This window comes from Macrotis lagotis, chromosome 1 (assembly GCF_037893015.1).
Source record: "Macrotis lagotis isolate mMagLag1 chromosome 1, bilby.v1.9.chrom.fasta, whole genome shotgun sequence".
NCBI lineage: Eukaryota > Metazoa > Chordata > Mammalia > Peramelemorphia > Peramelidae > Macrotis > Macrotis lagotis.
Window position 1 is genome coordinate 123,914,916 of NC_133658.1, and position 23,196 is coordinate 123,938,111.

A 23,196-nucleotide genomic window follows, 5' to 3' on the forward strand; every position below is an offset into this window, starting at 1 on the left:
GTTTTTATGAAAAAATGAATAAAATTGATAAACCTTTGGTTAATTTGATTTAACAAAAAAGAAGAAAACCAAATTACCAGTATCATAAATGAAAAAGGTGAACTCACCGCTAATGAGGAGGAAATTAAAGTAATAATTTGGAATTATTTTGCCCAATTGTATGCCACTAATGTGATAATCTAAGTGAAATAGATGATTATTTATGAAAATATATGTTTCCCAGGTTAAATGAAGAGGAAATTAAATACCTAAATAATCCTATCTCAAGGGAGGGGCATGGAAAGGGAGAGTGCAAGGAAATGTTGTGACTTAACAATATATATAGGCATATGGATGAATGTTGGATGAATATTTGGAAAAACAAAGTATCATTAAAAAAGAAAAGTTTTTAGATTATTGTTGGCTACAAATACTTTCTCAGTTGTCTTTTTTTGCAGTATAATTAATCTCAAATTTTTTCTCACAACTAAAAATCATCCTACAAAATGAATATCATCTCTAAGTTATTGGACTAGTCTAGGTGGTTTCCCTATCTTTTTTCCCCTTTTAGTGTTAATTCTACTTCCTCATACAGAATGTGATATTTGAGTCCAAATGGAATGATTCCATTTTTCTCTTGTGATCTTCCTTATACTTTCATGCTTAAATAGTCTTTGGATGATCTTTTAAAAGTTTAGTTTCTTGTCAAGTGTTTTGTAAGTTTATCTTTCTTAACACTGCTTTTCACTGTATTATGAAATAATTCTACTCACACATTTTCACCAAAATCTTGAAAAATTTTATAAAATGATTTTATATTCTAAACTGATACTGCCATCATATTCCATATCTCACCATTTGGCACAGACATCAAAGGCTCGTGAATAAGTATAATGCTTTGTCTTCTTCATTGTAGCAATTGATTTATGTAATTTAAACTTCCTCAAGAAATGGTGATAGTTGGTTTCCAAGTCTATTATGTTATCTATTTCACATTTTTAGCATTAATAGTTAATTTAAATAGGTCAATTACTTGTCATGACTCCTCATTTTTATTGTTTCTTCTCATTTGACATTGATTTTATTCTCTACTGTCACAAATAAGTGACTTACTACACTCATAAAGATGATTCTAAAATAACTCTCACATTAAGGACTAATCATTTCATGTCCATTAAAATATAAACAACTTCATTTCGTGATATTCTTTGATACCAGACTAAAAATGTAGTTGTCAATGATTCAATGTTAATATAACTGACTCAATTGAAGTACTCCAGGGATTTGTATTTGCTTATGTGTCATGTGACTTCTTTATCAATGAATTACATAAAGGTACGGATGGCATGTTCATAAAATTTCAAATACCACCAGTGTGGGAAGGAGACTTTCTTTGCATCCCTCCATTTAGAAGAATGTTTAGACTCATAGTAAGTTCTCAATAATTTTTGATTGTCTATCTGACAGTGGATGACAGAAGTCAGAATTTGAAGAGATCTCAACAGGTCAAAACACTAGACTAAATCTAATAAAATGTTATTTAATAAGCATAAATTTAAAGTCCTACATAGATACCAAAAACAGATAAAGCACAGGGAATATCTAGCTAGGCAACATTTTTCTGAAAAAAAATAGAAGTCTTAGTAGTGTCAGTATTAGTTATCAGGGCAATGTCCTAGCCTAAAAAACATTAGTCATTTTCTGATCCATTTTGGGGGGGGGCATAGCTTCTAGGAAGATGGTCGTGATAGACCCATTGTATACTACCCTTATCAGATTTCATCAGGAGTATTATGATCAATTATGGGTATGATAGTTTTAAGAAAAATTTCATTAAGTTATAATATGTACAGAGAAGTGGAAATAGGATGGGGAAGGGTCTAGAGTCCATGCCATATAAGGAGCAATAAAAAGATCTCAATATTTTTTTGGAGAAGAGAAGACAAGTTTTACTATAATTGTCTTTAAGGATTTGAAAGAATGTTCTTTGGAAATGGAAATTATATTTTCTTTCCTTTTTTTTTTTTAATATGTGCCCAAAGGACAAAGCCAGTAACAATAGATGAATAGGTAAAGCATTTATGAAGCAATTACCATGAGTCATGTATTATGCTAACCACTGGAGATACAAATAAAAGCAGAAAAGTATGGTACTCACTATCAATAAGACTACCTTTTTAATGTAGGAAGACCACTTAAGTAAGGGAGCTAGAAAGCAGGCAAAGGAGTGCAGAGAGTGGAGTGGACAGCTATCCTTTGGGGACAGAATAGAAAAGATTGGAGAATTAAGAGCAGAACTGGGAAAGATTTGAACTGGAGGGCCTGCACTCTTTATTGAAAAAGAATGCCAGGGGCGTCTAGGTGGCATAGTGGATAAAGCACCGGCCTTGGAGTCAGGAGTACCTGGGTTCAAATCCGGTCTCAGACACTTAATAATTACCTAGCTGTGTGGCCTTGGGCAAGCCACTTAACCCCATTTGCCTTGCCAAAAAAAACTAAAAAAAAAAAAAAAGAAAAAGAATGCCAGACAGAAACACACCAATCAGAGGAGATACTGCTAAGATGGAGGTAGGTTCAAGGTAACAATATTGATACAGATATGGAAGAAACCAGAATTTGGAGCAGATCTGAGAGGGAATAGATGCAAAGAGGAATATTAAGGTTTCATGAAAGGAAAAATTTCGCAAGTGGAAATTCTTAATTTCCAAAAATAGAATAAGCTACATTGTAGAGTGTCAGGTTTCAACTCCTTAGATGTTTTCAGGCAGAAACAATATGATCATTCATCAGGTATATTAGAGTGGGAAGTCCTCTTTTATGTGGGTTGTACTTGCTGGCTGCTAAGGTCCCTTCAAATTTAGTGTTGGAATTAATTGAATTACTATACATAAAGAATGATCATTAATGAGTAAATATCAGGGGTATTATAGTCCTTTTCTGTTTGGCATTTTTATCAACTAATTAGGTGGTATGCTTCTCAAATTTGTAGGTTATCCCATCAAGAGAAAAAAAAAAACTAAAGACTAGATAATAGAATAAGGATCCAAAACTCTTGACAGTTTGGAATGGGATAAAACTAACAATGGAAAATTCAATAATGATAAATTCAAGAATGATAAACTAGATGTGGCTAGGTAATAATTCAAAGAAAAATATTTAAGGATTTTAGTGGATTTCAAGCTCAGATTTTCAAACTCGGTAAGAGTAATATGGCAATCAAGAAAACTAATCCAATGTGAGACTCTCTTGAGAAATATGAATGTCCAAGACTAAGGAAATTATAGTCCTACAGCATTCAGATCTAATTGGGTGGCATTTGGAGCATTTGTTTTGGGAACCAAATTGGAGGCAGTGCATTCTTAAGTTGGAGGGCTTAGAAAAGGATAACCAAGATTGTACATGACCTCAAATCATGTCCTATTATGATTGGGTAAAAGAACCAATCTGAAGGATGGTAAAATATTGCCTGTTCTCTTCTTGTGCCTTCATCAATGATGACCTGAGGAATGTATGGAATTTTCTCATGTCTTTTTTGGAATTGAAAAATTAGAATTTGAACTACTATATACAAATATTTTCTCATTTACCTTTTTTGGAAAATAATTTTTAAAAATTTCTTCTACTCATTCAATATCTTCCCCTCTGTGAGATATACTAAAAATCATTCTACAAAATGAACTTCATCTCTACCTTCCAGTAATTACATAGGAAGTCATATGAAAGAGAGATTACATGCATTCTATTTAGATATAGAAGAAGATCTTGCAGCAATGAGGGTAAGTTATGAAGAAAAATTGAGACTTGATGTTGGAAGGGGAGAGGAAATTTTTCTTTTAGTTTTTGCAAGGCAGTGGGGTTACGTGGCTTTCCCAAGGCTACACAGCTAGGTAATTATTAAGTGTCTGAGGCCAGATTTGAACTCAGGTACTCCTGACTCCAAGGCTGGTGCTCTATCCAATGTGCCACCTAGTTTCCCCTGAGAGGAAATTTTTGAATTAATTAAATGAGCACATTTATTAAGGATTTTCTGGAATCTGACCATTGGTGATACAAATAGGAAACAAAAATTAGATGCTTTCATGGAATTCATACTATGTTTTAGAGAAATAATACATATTAAAAAGGTAGATCTATAGGGTAGATGAAAAAGGACCAGAAGTGCTAAAGATGAGTTGTCAAGGCTCAGAAATTCTCAGGTTGTCCTTGTATGCTAGATGACATTGTTTAGGGAAGGGTGAGTGCCAAGGACTGAAGAATTGCAATTCCAGGTCAAATGGCAAGGGTTGGAGACCTTCCATGTCATCAGAGTTATCCCAAAGTACAAATTTTTGGGTTCATGCTCACTGAAGGTCTTCAAGCTAGGGTTGGATAATCCCATGACAAGTATTATGAAGAAGAGATTCATTAATGTTCAGGTGTATATTATATTGCCTCTAAGGTCCCTTTTAAATATGAGATTCTGTGATTCTGTAAAATATTAAATCCTTAACTTGAGTTCAAATAAAAAAATGCACAAATATGGGAAGGGAGAAGCATAGTTCAACAACAATTTTTGTGGGGTTTGATGGAATGCAAACTTGATATGAGTCAACATTGTAACATAGCATCCCTAGAAGCTAATGCAATCCATCTGTATTAAGAGTAGTGTTCAGAATGAGGAAGGTCATAGTTCCATTGTATTATGTTCTTGTCAGACCACATCTGGAATCATGATCTCTTTATGGAGAAGAATCTGTTAGGTTTGGAAACCACATTGTAGGAAGGACATTGAAAAGCTGGATTGTGTTCATAGAGAGGCCACCAGAATGATGAGAAAAAATGGAAAGTATAACATATGTGTATTATTTGAAGGACATAAGAATGTCTAGTTTGGAAAAGGCTGGGGAAGACATAACTATTGTCCTTAATTATTAGTACATGACAGCTATGTTAGTATAATGTCAAATATATATGATCGTAGATTAGTTCTTCTTGGCCTTATAAGACAGGACTAAAATAAATGAATAGGAGTGGCAGAGAAGAATATTTAGCTTTGGTTATGGAAATGCTTTTTTGATATTTATGGCTGTCCAGAAGTAAAATGAGTTGTCTCAGAAAGAAGTAGGATTCCCCATTTACTGAAAGTTTTCAAACAGTAGCTTCATGGTCACTTGATGAATATGTCAATGAAAGATTTCTGTTTAGGCATCAATTGGACTAGATGGATATTGAGATACCTTTCAACTCGAAGATTTTATTATTTGTGTATCTTACATATGTATACATTTTAAAAATCTGAGATAGAAGCTCTTAGGTGACAAGGTTATTACACTTCTGTATATATCTCACAGATTTTTTGTTTTAGATTTTGCAAGGCAATGGGGTTAAGTGGCTTGCCCAAGGCCACACAGCTAGGTAATTATTAAGTGTCTGAGGCCGGATTTGAACTCAGGTACTCCTGACTCCAAGGCCAGTGCTCTATCCACTGTGCCACCCAGCCACCCCATCACAGATTTTCACATAGTGTGGCAATAACATGTAGAAGGTAATAAGTACTCGTGAACTTTCTAAAATAGTAATACTATATTAATCACATATTAAGGGAAGATTTCCATGGGATTATGGAGAAATACAATTCTAGCCAGGATTTTGCCTTATTATGCATAGTATTTACAAATAAATCTTATTTTACCAAAGATATATTATTTTGCAAGTCCAGAGTCTGGTGTGTATTAGCAACATCATTAGACTGGTATTCTTGAGAGTTTATTTATAATCCTGGTGTAGCCACTGACTAGATGCATAACCTTAGACAAGTAAGATGACATTCCTAGGCCTGTAACATAAAATAAAGGAAAGAACTAGAATCATATTTCCCAACTAATAGTCTAAATCTGATTCATGGAAAAATGCTAATGGATATTTTTTTTTCTGTGAAAGGTTCTTTTTTTTAAATCTATAAAAAAGAAAATACTGATGGCTTTCTCTTCTTCTCCTTCCCCATATCTGTCTCTTCCCAACTCCACATTTTCATCTATCTTTCCTAGTCCTTTATCCTTGAGTCACAACACTAAATATGTGAAAGACAAAAATCTGCAGTGGAGGACTATTTTTCTAGCTAACTGTAGTGTTGATATTGGGAAAAATTGGATTGATTAAAGTCTCTTCTAGCAATAAAAATGTTTACTCACTTTGTTGTTGTTAGTTTTTTACTACAAGAGGAATGATAATGCAAGGAGATGAAGAGAGAAAGGAGTTAAAATACTATTGGATTATTTGAACCACTGAACTTACTTAGAAATAAAATGCCTACTGCCTGGTATGTGTCTCATTTGGTTTCTTTTTATGAAGAAGAATCTGTCAATGGAGTTGGAATAGCTTAGAGTGGGTAAAGTATATTATTAAGAGTTGCTGAATCTTTGAGCTGTTCAAGACTCATGGGAGTATGACTGGAAGAAGGATAAGCAATGAGTCCAGTCAGCAGAAGTATAGATAAACTAGAAGAGTTTATAATAATTCAAATGTAAGAAAAGGAGGGAGGGATAAGGAAAAGGAGGGGCAACATGAGAAGCGCAAAAAGAAGACTAAGTGGGCTGTGTTGGGAGAATGTTAAACCTATTGGCTCAGTCATCTATTGAAACTACTTTGTTCTATATGTTCACTAATTTCTGAAGCCAATGTTGATAGATGTTACGGTTGTTTTGAGACCCAATAGTCTGTAAAATATACTCTCAAAGGAATATGGAAAAACCCGTTCTTATGAAACCAGTTCAAATCTCTGCTAAATATTTTTATTGAACTTTTATTCAAAATGTCTGTTCTTTGTAAGTGATACAAGCTCTTTCAGAAAATGATTTCTGGTGAGTTCTCTCATTGAGGCAGTTTATAAATGTCAAAAGCTAGTAAGGGCTTCTAGGATAACTGAGATGAGGGCCTATTAGATTACTAATTAAGCATTGTGTGCAAAATGGCTTAAACAAGTAATACCCAGAAGCTCTCACTGGGAATATCTGAGGGGAAAGAGGAAACAAAAATAATGAAGTAAAAAATTACCTTGCTCTTACCGATGAAAAAATCTGACATAAATCAGTCTTTTATTCTCTACCATGATCATTATGTTACATAGCATTTTCTTTACTTTACAGCACATGCAGGAAAAGAAGACAGTTTGGAATGATTTTTAAAATGCTGGATTCAAAATCAAATAATATAGATTCAAATCTCATATATTCCACTTACTATGAAAACTTAGGCAAGCCAATTTCTGGACTTCAGTTTCCACTAGATCTAGCTCTCTTTTAGTTCTAAGCCTATGATTCTATGAAAATAAACAAACTTTGAAAAGTAGAAATTATCCTTTATTTAGTTTAAGTGAATATTGAAAATTAAGACACTATTGCTATAGAAAAATTATTGCTGTGAAAAATAGGTAGCTTGAATATATTTAGATTCTGAGTAAAAATAAAGCTCTGGAACAATCTAATAAGGAGGAATTTTGGTTTCTTGTTAAGAAATCAGGATGAAGTAGCAGCTAGTTAGGTGCCACAGTGGATAGAGCATTGGTCCTAGAGTCAGGAGGACCAGAGTTCAAATTTGAACTAAGATACTTAATATTTAGCTATATGACTTCAGGTGAGTCATTCAACCCCATTGCCTTGCAAAAAACAAAAAAAAAAAAAAGAAAAGAAATCAGGAAATCAGGATGAGATTGTAAAATCAGAATTTATTAATATTGAGAAGGGTAATTAATTGTATCTTAGATGTTTATTGCTTTACAAGTGTCTCTAAAGGATTATCTCTGAGACTGCTAGTTGTTGCTACTTCAGTAGATACAGGCCCTGGAATAATTCTCCCAAACTTCATTCACCTACGGGTTTGGTCCCCAGAATTCAGCTATTACTTCTCTTAGTCATTATTATGTAAGGGTAGTTCTGAGTGGTTAGGGATATCTGGTTCTAATATTGTATCTTACAAGTCCCCATCCACTATTCCTCTCAATATCATCATAGTTCATATTTCTAGGGCTTCATCGAACCAGTGATTAGCAACATAATATCAATAACTTATTATTACTTAGTATCAGTTAACTAATTACAAGTGGTGTGAATAGCGAGTTCCTTGAAATAATTGCATGAAAAGGAAGAAAAACAAAACAAAACAAAAAAAAACCAACCCTTTAAAATTTGATGAACACTTTATAAAAATTATCTCTTATATATCTCTTTCCCTTAATCCTAATTCCTGATACTGAAAATGACTAATCTGTAAACAAGTTTATCAAAAATACAAATATAAAATATCAAAAATATAAATATAAATAATGACTATTCCTTGCTGAGGGGAGGGGGTGGGAATGGAGGGTGGAAGGAAATTTTGTAACAAAAATATACATGTGCATATGGATGAAAAAAATAAAAAAAAGTCAACCCCACCCATAAGAAATAATTGCATGAATTTGAATTTGTAGGAACTTCTTGGAGTGAAGCCAGGATGGTAGAGTAGAGAAAATAGCTGGGCTTTTCCAATATTCCCTTCTAAATAACTTAAAAATAACATCTCAGATCAAATTCTGGAGTGACAGTGCCAACAAAAGGTCAGAGTGAGATATTCTTCCAGCTTAAAAGACAGCATGGGAGGTCGGAAATAGAGAAGTGTGACACTGGGGTGCCCCAGTCAAAACAAAGAGACACTAGAGTTTACATGGACGAGACACCAGTGGTGGGACCAGGTAGTTTGTATAGAAGCAGTAGCAGCTTCAGGAACTTCAAAGCCACAGATGGCAAGGTGACCTGGGAACTGATCAGAAAACAATTACAAGGGACTACTGTGTCAACACTGGATGCAGGACCAAATGCTATTTGTCACCTTCATTGCCTCTCTCCACTTCTGGATCATAGTTCAAAAGTAGAGAGGACCACTTTTGACCAAGAGAGAGCATCACTCTTGAGAGGCAATCTTGCTTCTGGTCATAAAAGATCCCTGTGGACAGAACTGATTGAAATTCCAAGGGATCAGGACCTTTTTGCATAGGAACCAAAGGTCAGAACAGGAGAGTAGTGACTACACTTTCCCCCCAGATCTGACTACCTTGAAAGCATCAAAAACTTCCGAATCTCCAGAACTAGCTCTGTAATAGCAGTGCTAAAAAGCCTAAAGCTTGAGACAGTGTCCCCTCCCCTTTGTTGGAAACAGAGCCTAACTTTAAAATAAAGTTCTAAATCAAGAAATACAGTAGAAAAATGAACAAACAACAACAAAACAGAAACTGGCCACCAAAAAATGTTACTTTGATGACAGGAAAGATTAGGAAACAAAGTCAATGACATCAAAACAGATAAAAGCAAAGTCCCAAAGAAAAAGTGAATTGGATATAAATCTATTACTAATTCTGTGTTAGAGACAAAAATAGGTAAAGAAATGAAAGTATATATTTATTTGGCAATATAAATCTATCTTGCACAATAGGGATGTAGGAAGCAAAGGGACCAAGAGAAAGGGAGGGTTATGAAAGGGAAGTCAGATAAAAGATGGGAGTCAAAAACAAAATAGACTTGGGAGATGGGGGGGGCTGGATTAAAAAAGAGGAAAAGAATAAACAGAACAAAATAGGATGGAGGTAAATGCATACTTTGTAATCATAATTGTAAATGTTAATTTAAGAAAAGCACAAAATGGATTAGAAGCCAGAATTCAACAATTCATTGTTTACAAAAAATACATTTTAAGCAGAGACAGACCAGAGTTAAAATAAAGGATTAAAACAGAATCTATTGTGCTTCAGTTAAAGTAAAAAAAAAAAGGGCAAGATTAGCAATCATAATCTCAGACAAAGCAAGAGCAAAAATAAACCTAATTTAAAAAAAAAGAAGCAGGGAACCTGCATCTTGCTAAAAGGAACTATAAACATACACACAGACACACACATACCTACATCAAATGGTATAACATCAAAATTCTTAAAGGGAAAATTAAATGAATTATAGAAGTAAATAGGCAATAAAACTGTATTCATGAAGGACTTCAACTTTCTCCTCTCAGAACTAGATAAATCTAAACATTAGATAAATAAGAAAAAATTCAAGGGGATGAAAGAAATCTTATAAAACTTTGAATTGACAGAACTCTCAGGAGAACTGAATGATAACAGAAAAGATTATACACATTTCCCCTCAGCTTTAATTGGTGCTTTCACAAAAACTGGCCATGTATTAGGGCCTAAAAAATATCACAAATATCACAACCAAATGCAGAAAGGCAGAACTATTCAATGAATACTTTCCATAGCATAATATAAGAAAAATTACTTTGACTTAAATGTCCTTGGAACTAAAGATTAAAAATTAATTTGGAAACTGAATAATCTAATCCTAAAGATTAAGTAGGTAAAAAATTATAGAAACAATAAATTAATTTCATTAAAAATAGTAATTAAAATGTAACAAAACTCCAAAATTTGTGGGATGCAGCCAGAGCAATACTCAGGGGAAAATTAGATCTCTAAAGACATAGATCAATAAAAGAGAGAAAGCACAGATCAATGAATTGAGCATGCAATTTACAAAGACCAGAAAAACCTCAATAAATTAAAAATCCCCAAATAAATACTAAAATGGAAATCCTAAAACAGAAAGAAGGAATTATTAAAATTGCAAATAAAAAAACTAACCTAATAAAGCTAGGAACTGAACTGATAATATGGAAAAATAAACTTGACTAATTTGTTAAAAAAAAGAAAGAGGAAAACTAAATTATCAATATCAAAAATGAAGAGAGTACATGTACCACCAATGAAAAGAAAATTAAAACAATTATTAGGAGTTATTTTGGCCAATTATATGTGAATAAAATTATAATCTAAGGAAAACAAATGCATATTTGCAAAAATATAAACTAATCGGATTATCAGAAGAGGAATCAGAATACTTAAATAGTCATATTTTAGGAAAAGAAATTGCATAAGCCATCAATAAGCTCCCCTAGGGGAAAAAAAATCTAGGACCAAATGGATGATACAAGTGAATTCTATCAAACATTTGAGAAACTACAAACTCCCAAATAATATGAAGATTAAAAAATACATAAAGAAATAATTCTATAGATTTCTTTTATGACATAATTATGATGTCATTACCTAAACAAAGAGAGTAAAAACAGATTAAAAATCTATAGACCCAATTGCGTTAATGAATAGTGATACAAAAATTTTGATTAAAATACTAGCATAGAAATTTCAGCAATACATCACAAAGACCACCTCCTATGATCAGGTGGGATTTATATCAGGAATGTAGGGCTGGTTCATTAAGAAAACTCAGCATTATTAACTATATTAGTAATAAAACAACAAAAAAATCATATAATTATATCAGTAGGTGCTAAAAATGCCTTTGAAAAGACTAGGAAAAGATAGGAATCAATGGGCCCTTTCTCAACAATGGTAAGTAACAATTGCAAATTTTATTTGTAATAGATATAACCTTGAAGACTTCCCAGTAAGATAAGGTGTGAAACAAGGATGTCTACTATCATCATCTCACTTTCTAATGAGGCAACTGAGGTAAATAGGATTAAGTGATTTAAACAGAGTCACCCAGCTAATAAGTGTCTGAGGCTAGATTTAAGCAATGGGAGATGAATTTTCCTGACACCAAGACTGATGCTCCATACACTGCACTACCAAGCTGCCCCTGTGCCATCTAGAAATGCCAGCTAAAGCAATAAGACAAGAAAAAGAAATTTAAGGAACTAGGAAATGCAGAAAGAAAATATTCTTTGCAGATGATAAGTGACTAATATGGAAATTCATTTTGCATGACCAAATTTATAATAGATATCAAATTGCTTGCTTTCTTAAGGAGGGAATTAGACAGGAGGGAAGGAGAGAATTTGAATCTCAAACTATTAAAATGATAATAAAAATTTTACAAGTAATTAGGTAATATTTAATGAAATAACTTAAAATATAAGTATTAATACATACAAAAAAGATTTTGTACCATTCAAAGATATAATTATGTAAGATATATCAATGAATCCAAGTCAATGGAAATAAACAGTGCAAATTCAAATGAATGCATCATGGGACCTATCATCAATTAGCTTTTAGAAAGTGAAATTTATTGAGAATCTACTCTCCCCTATGACTTTGATTCCTGGAGAAGTAGACAAAAACTCAAAGTGATAACTGTCAATATTCACCCCACCAAGTTCATTTTTGAATGTGATATAACTGATGGATGAATCATTCCCTTAACAGGAAGGCACAGGTGCTGGTTTGATTCACCATTTGGCTGGTTCTTCTCACCATTTGGCTGGTTTGGCTTCAAGAGCAATCAGCAAATTCTGTTATAGACTCCATTTGTTGGCCTCTAATACTTGTTTCAGTCTCTTGCAATTCACATGGTCATGACTTGTTTTTCTGTTTCCTCTCTGATATCTATTCACTTATGATCAGGAAAAAGAAGCACAATGGAAAGAAAAGAAGTAAGACATTCTGCATTTGTTGTCACATTGCATTTAGGCAATGATAGCTATGTGGCACAAGGGATATAGCATTTACTGACCCTGGAGTCAGGAAGACAGGAGTTCGAAACCAGCCTCAGATATTGGATACTTAATAGATTGGGCTCTTGCTAGCTGTGTGACTTTGGACAAGTGACTTAACCCTGATTGCCCCAAATCCAGGGCCATCTCTAGCTCTGATCCATATCTAGCCACTGGACCCAGATGACTGGAGGAGAAAATGAGGCTGGTGATTTAGCTCAGTCCCTGCTCACTCAAATCCAATTCACATGCTTGTCATAGCATCACCTCCCTGATGTTGTGATCTTAGAGAAAGAAGGACAAATATAATTAGCAGCATTTAGGTGGGTGGGGATTCCTCTACCTGAAGATTTAGAACATTTCTTCCTCCTCACTCAAAAGCTGCCAAAGAGATAGAGAATGTCTATCTATCTATAAATTTTCAATTTAGTTCTGGCTCAGTAGCACAATAAAGTCATCAGAAACAGTCAAGGAATATCTGTGCAAACTTTGAATGGGCTTCAGAGATTTTTTTTCACCAAAATTCCTTGTGCATATTGGCAGAACACATTGGCCAGTTCCAGTATTACACTAATTAGTGTTTAAATTTATCAATTTTGTTAAATTTTTGGTGTGTTTTGCTTTGTAAATGTAGTATAGAAATTTCATGATTATAGAACTGTAAGAAGTAGAACCTTGAATAGAAAAGGTCTTCTGTATCTTGAGCATGATGTAAGCCTTTTACATTGGGCTATGTTTGATGCACCAATATGTATAGTACTCAATTTAAAGATATTTTTTGAAGGAGTAACCAAATATCATTTAAAAAATACAAGTAGGAAGAAATTATAGCAAACATCACAGTAATATTTCTTAATATGTTTAAAAGTCACCAAAGAAATATCAACTATAAGTAGTATTTACCAAGAATATACACAGTGCTTAATCATCTTAATTTCTGTTTCATTTATTTTTTTCCTCATTTTTTCCATTTCACATTAATATAAAGCTTATAACTCAGTTAATTTGTTTTGCAATTTATTGATCAAGAAAGTGAGGTACAGAAACAAGAATTTCATTTGAGATCAGAGGACCAGAGAGAGAATGAACTGACCTATAGAATTAATCCTTGCTTCTTTTCTTCTAATTACCTAGAAAGTTTCATTTTGAAAATAATTTCATTTAATGATGTCTGGGCATAAATTCCATCCATCCATCTATCTATCTATCTATCTATCTATCTATTTATCATCTTAGTTATCTTATCATCTTCCTCCTACCCTTTTCTTCTTTCTTCCTTCTAACTCTATCATTTATCTTACTATTCATTTACTAACTTTTTGTTGGGAATAACTATTTTGTTAGATATTTGTTAGTGTGGTGACAAATCAAATACTGTGTTGCAGTGGAAAGAATCCTGATTTGGAATTAGAATAGTGGATTGAATCTTTGTTCTCCTACTTGCTGCCTTTGTGACAAATCAATTAGACTTTGGATCTCAGTCTCCTCTCATCTTTAAAATGAAGGAGACCTCTAAGGCCCCAATTCACTCCAATATTCTATGGTTCTACTTTTAATTTTTTGAGGGAAAAAAGTAAGAGTATAATAGTTAATAAAGGAATTTGTTTGAAATATGCAATATATGCAGTATATCCCAGTTTTTGTTTTGTGCTATTTTCTTTCTAACACTTTGCATGAAAATGTGAATAGTTTACCAAAATAATAATAATAAAAACTTTATCTTTATTCTGAGCTACAGTCTCAGAAAGATAACATTAAAAAAAAACAAATCCTAGTCTTGGATTCAAATCTTTCTCCAACCTTTAGTGTCTCAGATTTAACTGATGATTCAATTTTCTTCATCTTCAAAATGGATATGGTAATATTTTACATACCTTGAAGGCTGCTGTGAAGAAAATACTCTATAAGTGTTAGGTAAGTATGAATTATTATTATCCTGAATGTCTTTGTCATTTATTTATGACTGTGGGTCAAAATAAACAAAACAAACTAACAATTATCATGATGTATCCAGTATTGACCTGTGTACTTTATAGAGCTTTAGGAACTTTAAAATACTTATTACAAATAGTGTTTTATAACCATAGAAGTATGTTCAATCATAAAAATCATGAAACTGAAAGTTTTAGAGCTAGAATTAAAGTTTATCCTGTACCATAGGGCAGTTAGGTAATACTACAAATGGATCATTATGCCTTCATTTTGCATCTGAAGAAACTGAAACCTATAGGAATCAGGAAGACACTTTCCTGAGGACATATAATCAGCTTAATATAGAGATATAAATTGCAATTTAGAGATATAAAAACTAGTCTATGGTAGACATATAAAACTAGTAGAGATATATAAAAATTAGTCTATAGTTCATAAATTTTATATCAAAGGTGTCAAACTCTGATCTCCTGGGCTTATTTGAGAATCAGATTTAAATGTAAATAGGAAATATTTAACAAAATAAATAAAAAATACAATGCCATATAAATAATGCTGATTTATAAATTTTTAAGCCAATATGCACCTGGCAGGGAGTTTCTTTTTTGAGTCTGACACCTCTTCATTATACTTCTCTGAGAATCAGCATTTCTGGTGCCATGGAGAATTTATACTCTGATCAACATATTAGAGGCAGCTAGGTGATACAGTTGATAGATCTCAGCATCTGAGTTCAAATCTAACCTCAGATACTTTCTAGCATTGTAACCGTGACTAAGTCACCTAAATTGTTTGTCACTGTTCCTCATTTGAAAATGATCTGGGGAAGGAAATAGTATACTACTTCTTAAGCTTTGCACAGAAATCACCCAAATGGACTCATGAAGAGTTGGACAAGACTGAAATGACTAAAGAGCAAGAAAGACATATCAGAAATTTATATTTCCTGGACAGAAGAGCAATAGCTGAATATTAGGTCATCGCTGGAAAATTCAGTATTTTTGCTCCATTATATTGTGCTTTTAAAAAAGTTGTCACTGATGCCCACAGTTTCAAACAGAGCCTGCATATACATCCACTTTTTAAACTTGCTTACTGCCAACTGAGAATAGCATATCTGATGAGATGGTCAGAAGAGTTAGTCTTATGAAAGCTGCCAACAATACAGTCAAAAAAACTCAGCTAATAGTGGATGGGGGAAGAAAGAAGAAATGGTAGAAAAGGGTTGGAAAATTCAGGGAAATATTTTCTAGATCAATAGTTATCAACCTTTTTGGTCTTAGGAACCCTTTATATTGAGGACCTGGGATTTAGCTATCAATATTTATCATAATTAAATTATGAACGTACATTAAAATATCTTAGAATTATTATGATGAGCATTCTGAGAAGATGGCAGGGTTGGACAGAAAATTCAAGGCTTTCCAGATTTCCTTCCCTAACAAATAAAAAAAAACACCTCAGAGTGAAAGTAGAGTGGCAAAAACAAAAACAAACAAAAGTTGCTGTAGAAGTGCTCCTTCTGTGATAATTTGAGAAGATCCAGTGTTCCTTCTGGGACAAGGGGAGAAGATCCAAAGAACGATATCAAGATCAAAGTTCTGCTGGCTGGCTGAAGTGCAAACACTTCCATGCTAGCTCCCTGAAACAGCAAGAGGCAAGTCCAAGGGGCACCTGGGTAGAGACGTAACCTCTGCCTCAGTCTCATTTTCACCTCCCAGACAATGAGGAGAGTCAGTTGTCTGAGCTGGGGAAGAGAGAGAACCTCTGCTGATAAGGGACACCAGGTTCAGCTATGTAAATAAGAAGTAATTCAGGGCAGGAAGGAACCATCACATACCTGGTGAGTGCAGAGGTAGCCATACAGGACACTGCAGTCTGTGGACATTTGGAGGAGAACTAAGTTATTGGTCTTGGTCCCAGGCCAGAGGGGAGAACTTAAAGTTATTGCCACTGGAGGGTTCTCAGGGAATAAGATCATTTTCAGTCCAATGTGTTGAGGGGCCTCAGTTCTGACTGGGACAGGAAAAAGGAGTGCAGAGACTAGATGCTGGACAAAGCTATTGTCAGAGACACCATCCCTAAACTCTGTAGCTATAGAACTGAATATAAGAAAAAGCTGCTAAAAATTAAAAATGAGCAGGCAAAGGAAAAAGAACCCAACCATAGACAGCAGCTATGGAAATAGAGAAGACTAGGCTTTATCTTTAGAGGAAGATGCTGAAGCAAAAAAAACAAAAGCCTTTCCTATCCCAATTAGTAATGTCAAATGGCAATCTGGTTAAAAGAAATTCATAGAGTAACTAAAAAAAGACTTTAACAATCAAAGAAGAGATTGAGGAAAAAACAGAAAAAGGGGAAAGAAGAATAATCCAAGAAAAATAAGAAAATTATGAAAAATAAATGAACAGGAAAAGGAGATTGAGAATCTTAAGAATGACTCTGAAAATTAGAATTGGACAGGGGGAAGTCAGTGAAGTCATAAGAGACAAAGAAACAATAAACCAAAATATAAAGAATGAAAAAACAGAAGAGTGGGTGACACACCTCATAAGAAAAATAACAGATAAGACGAAAAATAGATTAAGAATAATTGGGAGGGGGCAGGTAGGTGGCGTAGTGGATAAAGCACCAGCCTTGGAGTCAGGAGTACCTGGGTTCAAATCTGGCCTCAGACACTTAATAATTACCTAGCAATGTGGCCTTGGGCAAGCTACTTAACCCCATTTGCCTTGCAAAAACCTAAAAAAAAAAAGAATAATTGGGGGCAGTTAGGTGGCACAGTGGATAGAGCACCAGCCTTGGAGTCAGGAGTACCTGAGTTCAAATCCAGCCTCAGACATTCAATAATTGCCTAGCTGTGTGGCCTTGGACAAGCCACTTAACCCTATTGCCTTGCAAAACCTAAAAAAAGAAAAAGAAAAATTGGAATACCTGAAAGTTACAAATAAAAAATTATATTGATGTAATAATACAAGAAATAACTAAAGAAAATTGCCCTTAAATAATAGAATAAGAGGAGAAAGTACAAATAGAAAAAAAATTTCACTGTTCACCATCTGAAAGGGATCCTAGGGGAAAAAAATGACAAGAATATCATAGTTAAATTTCAAAACTCCCAGGTTAAGGAGAAAATAAGAGCAACAAGAAAAAAACAATTCAAATATGGAAGAACATAGATCTAGCAGTAACTACTTTAAATGCAAGAACTAGTAGTAGTGACTACTTTAAAATACTGTAGAACTTCGAACACAACATATTGAAGAGCAAAAGAACTGGGTTGCAATTGAAAGTAGCATATTCAACAAAGTTAAGCATGACCCTGAATAAAAAAATGGACAGTCCAAAAAATTGTCAGACTTTCAGAATTTTATTGCGAAAAGACCTGAATGTAATAGAAAATTTGACATACAAGAACCAAGAGAAATATAAGGTAAACATCAAAGACTAACTACAAGTGACACAATAAGAACAAATTGTTTACTCTTTATTTGTGGAAATGTAAATCATATGTCCAATACTGTGAGTAATTGGGTAGTAAAGGAAGATGAGGATAGAGCTGAGTAGGATGAGATTCTTAAAAGTAAAATGATCTGGGAAAAATTTTTTTTAATTTTATTTATTGATTTTTATATTACTACAATGGTCTGTTATAAAAGTAAACATAAAGATAGAGAAACACCAAGAAAAAGAAAGTGAGAGAAAAAGAAAAAAATGTATTTCAGTTTGTGTTCAGATACCATCACTTCTGTCTCTTGGATGAGCAACATTCTTTATCATAAGTCCATCAGAGAAGTTGCTTCAATATTTTCCCCATGTTACTATTCCTAACTCTCCATTCTATTCCTCCCCACTCCCATTTATTCTATTCTCTTTCTCCTTTTACTTTGTCCCTCCTCAAAAGTGTGTTGTGGGGCAGCCAGGTGGCACAACAGACAAAGCACTGGCCCTGGAGCCAAGGAGACTTGAGCCCAAATCCAGCCTCAGACACCCAACAACAACCTAGCCGTGTGACCCTGGGTCAGCAACTTCACCCCCTTGTCTTGCACAAAAAAATGTTTTGTATCTCACTACTTTTTTCCCATAATCTTCCTTCTTTTCTATCACTTACTTCCCCCCCTTCTTCTCCCCACCCCCATCCCCTTTCTCTCATCCCTTTCTCATATAGGGTAAGATAGATTTCTATATCTTATTGAGCTTGTATGTTGCTTCCTCTTTGAGTCATTTTTATTGAGAATGAGGGCTCAGTCATTCCCCCTTACCTTCCCCCCTTTCACTCGATTGCAAAAGTTTTTTCTTGACTCTTTTTTATGAAATATCTTAAGCCATTTTACCTTTCCATTCCCTTTCTCCCAGCACATTCCTTTGTCTCCCATTGAATTCATCTTTATAATATTTTGTATTTTCATATTTAGCTCACTCCTGTGCCTTGTCTATATATGCTCCTTCTTTCTGCTCTAATAAATGAAAAGGTTCATATGAGTTATCAGTATCATCTTCCCATGCTCAACATCATTAAATCTCTCATAATTTGCCCTTCCCAGCTCTGTCCTTGGAGATCAAACTTTCTGTTAAGCTCTGGTCATTACAACAGGAAAGCTTGAAGGTCCTCTAATTCACTGAATAGCCATCTTTCCCCCTGAAAGAGGACGTTCAGTTTGGCTGGGTAGTTGATTTTTGGTTGTAATCCAAGCTCTTTTGCCTTTGAGAATATCATATTACAAGCCCTTTATGTAGATGCTGCTAAATCCATTTCAATCCTGGCTGTAGCACCATGATATTCGGATTGTTTCTTTCTGGCTGTTCGTAATATTTTCTCTTTGACTTGAGAGTTCTAGAATCTGGCTATGATATTCCTGGGAGTTTTTTTTTTGGGGGGGGCAGAATCTCAGTAGGTGACTGATGGGTTTCCTTAATTTCTACTTTATCCTGTGCTTCTATGATATCAGGACAATTTTCCTGGGGAATTTCTTTTAAAATGAAATCTAGGGGTTGGCTAGGTTGCACAGTGGATAGAGCACCAGCCCTGGATTCAGGAGTACCTGAGTTCAAATCTGGCCTCAGACATTTAATAATTACCTAGTTGTGTGGCCTTGGGTAAGCCACTTAACCCCATTTGCCTTGCAAAAATTAAAAAAAAATCTAGGCTCTTTTCTTGATCATAATAACTTTTAAATTATCTCTACTAGATTTATTTTCCAGGTCAATGGTTTTTCTAATGAGATATTTCACATTTCCTTCTAGTTTTTCATTATTTTAGTTTTGTTTTATTGTTTCTTGCTTTTCTCAGAAAGTCATTCATTTCCTTTAGCCTTATTCTATATTTGAAGGAATTATTTTCTTCAGAGAGATTTCCTATTTCCTTTTCCATATGGCCAATTCTACTTTATAAGACATTCTTCTCCTCATTGACCTTTTGGACTGATTTAAGATGGTTTTTAACATATTATATTATTTCCTTTGGTATTTCTTTTATCTTCTTCACCTAGCTGCTGACTTTCTTTTTCATGATTTTCCTGCATTGCTATCATTTTTCCTCTACCTCCCTTACTTGATTTTTAAAAATCTTTTTTGAGCTCTTCCATAGCCTGAGACCAATTCTTATTTTTCTTGGAGATTTTGCATACTGAAGCTTTGAATTTGTCATCTTCTGAATGAGTGTTTTGATCCTCCATGGAATCAAAGTAATTATCTAAGGTCAGATTCTTTTTTTTCATACTACCCAAGCTTTTGAGTGTTTTGGGGACACCCCCCCCACCAAGGACTTTAATTCCTTTAAGGTCTTAAGAGAGGCTCTGACTTTTCTCCTTGTCTGTTCTCTGATCTGGAGCTATGAGGAAGATCCCTGTTTGACTATGGTAGTATGGGGGCCCAAATTGGGCCCTGGATCTGAGCATAGACAAAGCAGCAGAGTCCTGCTCCAGGGATGGCAGAGAGACCTCTGCAGTCTTTCCCCACCCCCTTACTGTCTGTGGGCTGAGAGGTCTGGAAGCATCTGCCAGGTGGCTTCCCAGTCCTGCTCCTGGCTCCCTGGGCAAGGCTGCCCTGAAGACTGAACTGCATTGGGTTCTGCATTCACTCAGGTACAGCAGAGTTTTCCTGCTGACCTTCTAAGTTGTCCTTGGCTATCCCTGGGCTGAGAGGTCTGGAACTGCTCCTACTCTCATGAACCCCAGTGCCCCCAGGGACCCATGTGACCCATGGAAGATTGGAGTCAGTACTTTGTTCTGCGTTGCCAGGGGCTGAGCTGGGACTCCTTACAACCCTGAAATGGACTCTTACTACAGATCTTCCAAGTTTTCTTGGGTCAGAAAATCATTTCACTCAGTCTTTCTTTGGGTTCTGCTACTCTAGAATTTGTTAAGAGTCATAATTATAAGGTATTTATAGTGTTCTGGAGGAGAACTTCTGGGAATTCCAGTCTCCATTCTACCATCTTGACTCCACCCCTAATCTTGACTCCACCCCCCCCAACTTGGCTTGTCTCAAAAAGATTTTTTAAAAAATAATTTTCATCTCATTCAAGTAAGGTATGAGGGGAAGAACTGAAACAGAGAAATTAGATGGGGAAGAGAGCTGGTAGTTCTGGAAACCTCCTATCATTGGGATTGGGTTAAAGAAACAATACATATAAAACATATATAAATATACATACATATATGTATATTTATATTATCTTTTATTTATATATATATACATAGAGACAGATAGAGATAGACACAGAGACAGAGAGAAGGAGAGAGATGTCTAAATTCAGAAAGAAATAAGATGAAAGATAGGGAGGGTAATGAGTTGGAGGGTAGGGGAATAGGATAAGAGCATATATGGAAGGGTATGTTGATTAATGGGATATAGAAGGGTATGTAGATCAATGGGAAGGGGTATATAGAAGGGTATATAAGAGAATGATTCTCTGAAGAGGGGTTGATTAAGGCACAGCAAGGTACTGAGTAGAAATAAAGTAGAGGAGTGAGGAGGGGCTGTGCTTTCAGGAAAATTTTATAAAAATGAGAGATACACATAAATGAGATATATTTATATATATATATATTTATGAATATATTTGTGCATATGTATCTATATATACAGTATATATATATATATGTAAACATATATGTCTATATAAGGGTGTGTGTGAATATGTGAGTATGCATATAAGTACAAGTGTATATATTTATATATATACACAAATATGTGTATGTATCTATAAACACATACATATGTATTTTACACATATATACATATATATGTATGTGTATATCTATGCTTAATTGTAGCTATTCTTGGGGAGATGGGAGGAAAAATATAAGCAGTGCATAGCAGAGAATGGGAGAAAAACTATAAAGCAGCAAAAAAAAAGTGGGACACTCATCCTTTTTATCTGGTACACTGGTTCTCAAATTTTCCCTGAGATCCTTAGATCATGGGGGAAATTGAATAATATTTATTATATATACTTTATTGAAATTGAATTTTATTACTTTATATATTGAATCCTCTCATGTCTTGCTGCACACATGACTATTTTTTCTTTTGTAAAATAAAAAAGAATTTTTTTTGAAAATGTGATAAAAAGAAAATGTGAAATTTATTTTTAAAATTGTGAAAATAATTTTGATCTCTCAGATATCCTAGAAAAGATATAGGGAAACTTTTTCTGTTAAGGATCATTTGAATACTTATAACATCATTCGCAGGCTATATCTGATCAAAAATTTAATTAATTCACTCTTTAAAAACTACTACATTTATTGAATTTTGAGTCCTGTGTAGGTGCCTTGGCAATTCAGCCCAATACAGCCTGAGGGTGGGAGGTTTCCCACCCATTTCCTAGAAGGATTTCAGGGAAAATTTGAGAACCATTGTACTAGATAAAAAGGGATGTGACTGAATGGATTTTTTGATTTAGGGAACTAGTGATAAGGAAACTGTTTCTACCAATATCACTGCTCTGGGAACTAGAGTCTTAAGACATTTGTAGGGCAATGAGAGGTTGACTCTCTATTCTCTATCCAATGCTGAAATTTTGATAAGGTGACTCTAAGTTTTAAATGTCTACATTGTCACATTCTGTTTAAGTTAGACTACATGAATTAAGCCACAAATGTTATCTGATATTACAGTTTATACATTTTGAGGTTTGGGGAACTGACTTTAATCAATAAATCAATCATCAAGAGTATATTGGGAATTCTTCATGTGCTTAGCACTGCTCAGGGTGCTATGAGGTGCATGGTACTATTATAGGGGATGTAGAAGGTTTAGATTTTGGTCCTTCTTCAAGGAGTTTGGAATTTGTTTGGGGAGGCAAGATTAACATTCATAAGAAAATATCAATAGAAACTTCTATATACTCTAGCATTCAACTGTATGAGATGGATTGCAATAATAATAATAATAATAATAATAATAATAATAATAATAATAATAATAATAATGTTCTTATAGCTCCTTGCAATCAACCAAGTATCATTCCCACAGTATTCAAGGTATGGACCAATGAGCAGGATAGTGCATGCCTTTTGATCCTCATTTTACTTGAATGCTACAAGAGCATAGGGACTGAATCTGTGATTTCACTGGGCTAGGGAGTGCCCAGGTAAGGCAACTATGAATACTGGGTTACCTCATTTTCTTTAATTTATCTTCTTAGAAAGTTGCCTATGGCTCCAAGAGGTTGCTATTGTAGCTGTTGAGTCATTTCTGCCTTGTCTGACTCTTTGTGACCCCATTTGGTATTTTCTTGGCAAATATACTAGAATG

The 23,196-nt window shown here is 34.3% G+C and overlaps 2 long non-coding RNA genes across 3 annotated transcripts in view; both read left to right on the forward strand.

Annotated features, from left to right (window-relative positions):
• The window catches only part of LOC141502595 (uncharacterized), a 221,522-nt gene that overhangs the window by 76,160 nt on the left and 122,166 nt on the right, over window positions 1-23,196 (forward strand). The window lies entirely within an intron of this gene.
• The window catches only part of LOC141514126 (uncharacterized), a 30,674-nt gene continuing 28,005 nt past the window's right edge, over window positions 20,528-23,196 (forward strand). Inside the window, exon 1 of the long non-coding RNA XR_012475950.1 lies at window positions 20,528-20,963. This is a non-coding gene — a long non-coding RNA (uncharacterized LOC141514126). The remainder of the gene's footprint in view (window positions 20,964-23,196) is intronic.